We start from the raw sequence: 7,755 nt of genomic DNA on the forward strand, positions 1-7,755 counted from the left end.
CATAGATTGGATTGTGATGTCCCTTTATGTAAATAATTGGCAACATTGTATTTGAGTCAACACTGATCGGTAGGCATACAGATTATTGCATATCAGTCATAACAGCAGTACGCATATTTCAACAAATTCACCCTTGTGTAGTCTTAACATTCTGTATACTCCCCTTGTCCTAAAGGTAAAAAATGACCTGCCTTCACTAAACCCCTAACCATACCAGTTAAAATGGTGCCGAAAGAAATGGTAGCAGTTTTACGGGCGCCCAACCAATTATGCTATGTGTTTTTTTGCGTTATTTGTAACTTATTTTGTACGGAATGTTTCTGCAACCCTATCTTACAAAAAAGAGCTTCTGGATATCAGGACAGCGATCACTCACCTTGGATTAGACAAAGATTTTTTTCTACAACAAAGACAACGCACAAGACATTCTCCAAACACCCCACAGGACCGACATCCCCATTATTTGCAAGAGGAAGCGACGCAGGTACAGAGGACAAAGAGCCGGATGCCTGGTCAGGACCCGGGGGTGGGGGGGTTGTGCATGAAATCTAAGGCAGTCTCTAGATTTTGCTTGCCTGAAGCAGAGTATATTGTGATACAATTCAGGCCACACTACTTGCCTAGAGAGTTCAGCTATACTTTTCGTGGCTGTTTATTTACCACCACAGACCGATTCTGGCACTAAGACCGCACTCAGTCAGCTGTATAAGGAAATAAGCAAACAGGAAACCATTCACCCAGAGGCGGCGCTCCTTGTGGCCAGAGACTTTAATGCAGGGAAACTTAAATCAGTTCTACCAAATTTCTGTCAACATGTTAAATGTGCAACCAGAGGGAAAAAATTCTAGATCATCTGTACTCCACACACAGAGATGCGTACAAACCTCTCCCTCTCATTTGGTAAATCCGACCACAACTATCCTCCTGATTCCTGCTTACAAGCAAAAATTAAAGCAGGAACCACCAGTGACTCGGTCTAAAAAAAAGTGATCAGATGAAGCAGATGCTAAACTACAGGATTGTGTTGCTATCACAGACTGGAACATGTTCCGGGATTCTTCCGATGGCATTGAGGAGTACACCACATCAGTCACTGGCTTTATCAATAGTGACTGTACGTACATACTCCAACCAGAAGCCATGGATTACAGGCAACATTTGCACTGAGCTGAAGGGTAGAGCTGCCGCTTTCAAGGTGAGGGACTCTAACCCAGAAGCTTACAAGAATTCCTGCTATGCCCTGGGACGAACCATCAAACAGGCAAAGCGTCAACAGGGCTAAGTCTGAATCATACTACACCGGCTCCGACGCTTGTCTTATGTGGCAGGGCTTGCCTGCCCGGTGACACGAGCCTACCAGACGAGCTAAATCACTACGATGCTTGCTTCGAGGCAAGCAACACTGAGGCATGCATGAGAGATCCGGATGACTGTGTGATCACGCTCTCCATAGCCGACGTGAGTAAGACCTTTAAACAGGTCAACATACACAAGGCTGCAGGGCCAGATGGATTACCAGGATGTGTGCTCCGGGCATGTGCTGACCAACTGGCAGGTGTCTTCACTGACATTTTCAACATGTTCCTGATTGAGTCTGTAATACCAACATGTTTCAAGCAGACCACCATAGTCCCTGTGCCCAAGAACACGAAGGCAACCTGCCTAAATGACTACAGACCCGTAGCACTCACGTCCATAGCCAGGAAGTGCTTTGAAAGGTTGGTAATCGCTCACATCAACACCATTATCCCAGAAACCCTAGACCCACTCCAATTTGCATACTGCCCAAACAGATCCACAGATCCACAGATGATGCAATCTCTATTGCACTCCACACTACCCTTTCCCACCTGGACAAAATGAATATGTAAGAATGCTGTTCATTGATTGCATCTCAGCATTCAACACCACAATACCCTCCAAACTCATCATCAAGCTGGAGGCCCTGAGTCTCAGCCCCTTCCTGTGCAGCTCGGTCCTGGACTTTCTGACGGGCCGCCCCCAGATGGTGAAGGTAGGAAACAACATCTACACTTCAGTGACTCTCAACACTGGGGCCCCACAAGGGTGTGTGCTTAGCCCTCCTGTACTCCCTGTTCACTAACGACTGCGTGGCCATGCACGCCTCCAACTCAATCATCAGGTTTGCAGACGACACAACAGTAGTGGGCTTGATCATCAACAACGACAAGACAGCCTATAGGGAGGAGGTGAGGGTACTCGGAGTGTGGTGTCAGGAAAACAACCTCTCACTCAACGTCAACATAACAAAGGAGATGATTGTGGACTTCAGGAAACAGCAGAGGGAGCACCCCCTATCCACAATGAAGGGATAGCAGTGGAGAAGGTGGAAAGTTTTAAGTTCCAGACAAACTTAAATGGTCCACCCACACAGACTGTGTGGTGAAGAAGGCGCAACAGCGCCTCTTCAACCTCAGGAGGCTGAAGAGATTTGGCTTGTCTCCCAAAACCCTGATAAACTTTTACAGATGCACAACAGAATCACCCACCACAACAGGACCAAGCGGCGTGGTGACAGGCAGCGGCAAAAGGAGCAGCGATCACAGGACTTCTGGACTTGGGAGGAGATATTGGACGGAAAAGGACCCTGGGCACAGCCTGGAGAATATCACCGTCCCAAAGAAGAGCTGGAGGCGGCGAAAGCGGAGAGGCGCTGTTATGAGGAGGCAGCACGGCGACGCGGATGGAAGCCCCCGAGAGTCAGCCCCAAAAATGTATTGGGGGGGGCTCACAGGGAGTATGGCTACGCCAGGTAGGAGACCTGCGCAAACTTCCTGTGCTTACCGGGGGGCTAGAGAGACCGGGCAGGCACCGTGTTATGCTGTGGTGCGCACGGTGTCTCCAGTGCGGGTGCATAGCCCGGTGCGGTACTTACCAGCTCCTCGTATCAGCCGGGCTAGAGTGGGCATCGAGCCAGGTAAGGTTGGGCAGGCTCGGTGCTCAAGAGCTCCAGTGCGCCTGCACGGTCCGGTCTATCCAGTACCACCTCCACGCACCAGCCCTCCGGTGGCAGCTCCCCGCACCAGGCTTCCTGTGCATGTTCTCGGCCCAGTACCACCAGTGCCAGCACCACGCACCAGGCCTTCAGTGCGCTTCGCCTGTTTAGCGCTGCCAGAGCCTTCCTCCTCTACTGCGCTATCGGAGTCTCCTGCCTGTCCAGCGCTGCCAAAGCCTTTCTCCTCTCTGGCGCTGTCGGAGTCTCCCGCCTGTTTAGCGCTGCCAGAGCCTTTCTCCTCTCCAGCGCTGCCGGAGTCTCCTGCCTGTTTAGCGCTGCCAGAGCCTTCCTCCTCTACTGCGCTGTCGGAGTCTCCTGCCTGTTTAGCGCTGCCAGAGCCTTTCTCCTCTCCAGCGCTGCCGGAGTCTCCTGCCTGGTTAGCGCTGCCGGAGCCTTCCTCCTCTACTGCGCTGTCGGAGTCTCCTGCCTGTTTAGCGCTGCCAGAGCCTTTCTCCTCTCCAGCGCTGCCGGAGTCTCCTGCCTGGTTAGCGCTGCCGGAGCCTTCCTCCTCTACTGCGCTGTCGGAGTCTCCTGCCTGTTTAGCGCTGCCAGAGCCTTTCTCCTCTCCAGCGCTGCCGGATTCTCCTGCCAGTCTGCATGGAGCAGCCGGAGCCGCCAGTCTGCATGGAGCAGCCGGAGCAGCCAGTCTGCATGGAGCAGCCGGAGCCGCCAGTCTGCATGGAGCATCCGGAGCCGCCAGTCTGCATGGAGCAGCCGGAGCCGCCAGTCTGCATGGAGCAACCAGAGATGCCAGGATCCGCCGGAGACGCCAGTCAGCCAGGATCCGCCAGTCAGCCAGGATCTTCCAGATCCGCCATTCAGCCAGGAGCCGCCAGTCAGCCAGGATCTGCCCGGAACCACCAGCCAGCCAGGATCTGCCAATCAAAGGACGCGATGCAAGTGGACTGAGACTTTGTTGGAGTGGGGTCCACGTCCCGCGCCGGATCCGCCACCGTGGACAGACGCCCACCCGGACCCTCCCCTATGGGTTTAGGTGTGCGGCCGGGAGTCCGCACCTTGGGGGGGTTTCTGTCACGCCCTGGTCTTACTATTTTGTGTTTTCTTTATTATTTTGGTCAGGCCAGGGTGTGACATGGGTTTATTATGTGGTTTGTTTAGTCTTGTTTTTTTGTAGGTATTGGGATTGTGGTATAGTGGGGTTAACTAGAAAAGTCTATGGTTGCCTGAAGTGGTTCTCAATCAGAGGCAGGTGTTTATCGTTGTCTCTGATTGGGAACCATATTTTGGCAGCCATATTCTTTGAGTGTTTCGTGGGTGATTGTTCCTGTCTCTGTGTTAGTTTGCACCAGATTAGGCTGTTTAGGTTTTCGTGTTACGTTTATTGTTTTTGTACTGTTCGTGTTCTTATTCATTAAACATGAATCTAAATAACTACGCCGCATTTTGGTCCGATCCTTGCTTCACCTCTTCTTCAGAGGAGGAAATAGAAGAAAACCGTAACAAGGAAAGCTAAGTTGCTGCCTCCCCTGGCTCCCCTGCCACAGTACAATCAATGGCCAACACAACAGCGGAGCTATAGAAAAAGGCAAATGTTATACAATTATCTTTATCCCTATAGAATTACCTACCAATTATAAATGATCTGTATGCAGTTATGTATTTTCTGTTCTCTAAAGTTTTTTTCATGTTTGCATATAAAGGATGTTTTCTTTTCTGTTTGCATATCATCTCTTTCCAGCCACTCCAATCTAAGAAGCATGATGGGGTTCATCTGAATCTATCAAAGGTCATTGGTGATTGCATAGACTTGACGTGCAGGGGGGATTGGTGTCTCTTGGAAATCTTTTCCTCAAAGAAGTTCATGAATTTATCACTGCTGAAGTGAAAGCCATCCTCTCTTGGGGAATGCTGCTTTTTAGTTAGCTTTGCAACAGTTTTCCTCAATTAAGTTGGAAAAATAGGATGATCGAGCAGCAGTAAGGGCTCTTCGATACTGCACGGTACTGTCTTTCCAAGCTAGTCGGAAGACTTCCAGTTTGGTGTGGCGCCATTTCCGTTCCAATTTTCTGGAAGCTTGCTTCAGAGCTCAGGTATTTTCTGTGTACCAGGGAACTAGTTTCTTATGAGAAATGTTTTTAGTTTTTAGGGGTGCAACTGCATCTAGGGTATTGCGACAAGGTTAAATTGAGTTCCTCAGTTAGGTGGTTAACTGATGTTTGTCTTCTGGCGTCCTTGGGTAGACAGAGGGAATCTGGAAGGACATCAAGGAATCTTTGTGTTGTCTGTGAATTTATAGCACTACTTTTGATGTTCCTTGGTTGGGGTCTGAGCAGATTATTTGTTGCAATTGCAAACGTAATAAAATGGTGGTCCGATAGTCCAGGATTATGAGGAAAAACATTAAGATCCACAACATTTATTCCATTTATCCCATCAAACAGGAGGAATAGTTCTCTACTGTTTTACTCAAAAGACAATAGCCTCTGCTCTTGATTTTGCTTGTCACTGTTATTTTGTTTTGTTTATGTAAGATGATATGGCTGCTGCCCAGTTAGGCATGCTCTGATTGCTGTTCAGAACAGAAATGTAAACAAAATCATCAAATTAATCCACAAAGGTTACAACATTTTTGTCTAATAAATATTGTACATGTCAGGATGTAATTTCTATATTGCAACAAAATATAGCATAGCCTTAGCCAAACACTGACATTTTTCATCAGTGTTAATGTTTTACTGCAATAGAATAATTGTATTGATGCTTCATCCAAAACAGATTACGTAACCAGATTAGCCCTTCCTCCCATGATTTAGGGAACAATTCTGTTGCCATCTGGTGGAAAATGCCCAAACACAGATCAGATGCTAATTGTATAACACTTTATTTGATGCAATATGATGCAGTTGTAAGGCTTTGTAACAGTTATAAATGCTTTGTAAGACTTGTCATGAGCCAGTACAGTATGACCACCATATGATGTCTTGTATTCATCATTTTGAATCAGTTGAAATGCTGATACACAGGGAGATAACATAAAGTATCTTAACATTATAAAGGCTCCCACATGCTTATAAGTTAGAAAGCATTTTACCTAAAGGCTTTAGGTATAGTGTTACAGCAAAATGCCAACAAATTTGAGCCTCTAGAACTAACCTTTGAATTTAGTAGATGTAAACAACTCCTCTACCCTGTCCTTGGATATACTGTGACGATGGAGATGCTGATACTAATGGTTAAGGTTAGGATTGGGGTAAGGGAAGCTGATGCTAGTTCTGTATCTTTGGGACATTTCAACGCTGAGCTCTTGGACAAATTGTCTCGACTGGTTCTAGTCATCATGACCAATCTCCACAGAGAACAGAGCAGAAGGGGGTTGGTTATATTGTGACTGTGTTGGGTATCTTGGCCTATGGCTACATTTATACATTTATATTTTCTACTCTTTTCCCAAAGTATGCACTTGTACACTCCCCTCATGGATATAAAAGGAATGAACTGCTGTGAGGAATATGATGGAAACTCCCTTCAGCCATGCTTGCACGAATCCAATGCTTTTCAATGCATGAGGGGCAGCGAAGAAGTGCACACTTCTGGAGATGGGTAGAGATTCGGGACATAGTCTATGTCTGTGAGAGCAGGGCAGAGCTGAGCATGTTTTTTTAAAATGTTTTAATATTTTATATTTATTAACTAGGCAAGTCAGTTTTTCTTATTTACAATGATGGCCTACCAAAAGGCAAAAGGCCTCCTGCAGGGACGGGGGCTGGGATTAACCTCTAGCGACGAGCATTCCCGTATCCGGGAGCGTAATCATAGCCTCAGGAGCATTACCATAACGCAACGTTTCCTATTCATGAAAATCGCAAATGACATGAAATAAATATATTCAAACACAAGCTTAGCCTTTTGTTAACAACACTGTCATCTCAGATTTTCAAAATATGTGTTACAGCCAAAGCTACACAAGCATTTGTGTAAGAGCATTGATAGCCTAGCATAGTATTAAGCCTAGCATTCAACAGGCAACATTTTCACAAAAACAAGAAAAGCATTCAAATAAAAGAATTTACCTTTGAAGAACTTCGGATGGTTTCAATGAGGAGACTCTCAGTTAGATAGCAAATGTTAATTTTTCCCCAAAATATTATTTGTGTAGGAGAAATCGCTCCATTTTGTTCATCACTTTTGGCTAAGAAAAAAAAACGAAAATTAATTCACTACAACGCCAAACTTTTTTCCAAATTAACTCCATAATATCGACAGAAACATGGCAAACGTTGTTTAGAATCATCCTCAAGGTGTTTTTCACATATCTATTCGATGATAAATCCTTCGTGGCAGTTGGGTTTCTCCTCAGTAGCAAACGGAAAAGTACTGCAGCTGGAGATTACGCAATAATTGCAATGGAGGACACCAAGCGACCACCTGGTAAATGTCTTCCAATGATATGCCTACAAATACGTCACAATGCTGCAGACACCTTGGGGAAAACGTGGAAAAGGTAAGGTGACTCCTAGCTCCTCCACAGCCATATAAGGAGTCATTGCCATGAGGCGGTTTCAAAAAATGCGGCACTACCTGATTGTATTTTTATCTGGGTTTTTTCTGTAACATCAGTTCTGTGGCACTCACAGACAATATCTTTGCAGAAACGTCAGAGTGTTTTCTTTCCAAAGCTGTCAATTATATGCATAGTCGAGCATCTTTTCGTGACAAAATATCTTGTTTAAAACGGGAACGTTTTTCATCCAAAAATTAAAAGAGCGCCCCCTATAACG

This window comes from Oncorhynchus nerka, linkage group LG4, assembly GCF_034236695.1.
Source record: "Oncorhynchus nerka isolate Pitt River linkage group LG4, Oner_Uvic_2.0, whole genome shotgun sequence".
Taxonomy (NCBI): domain Eukaryota; kingdom Metazoa; phylum Chordata; class Actinopteri; order Salmoniformes; family Salmonidae; genus Oncorhynchus; species Oncorhynchus nerka.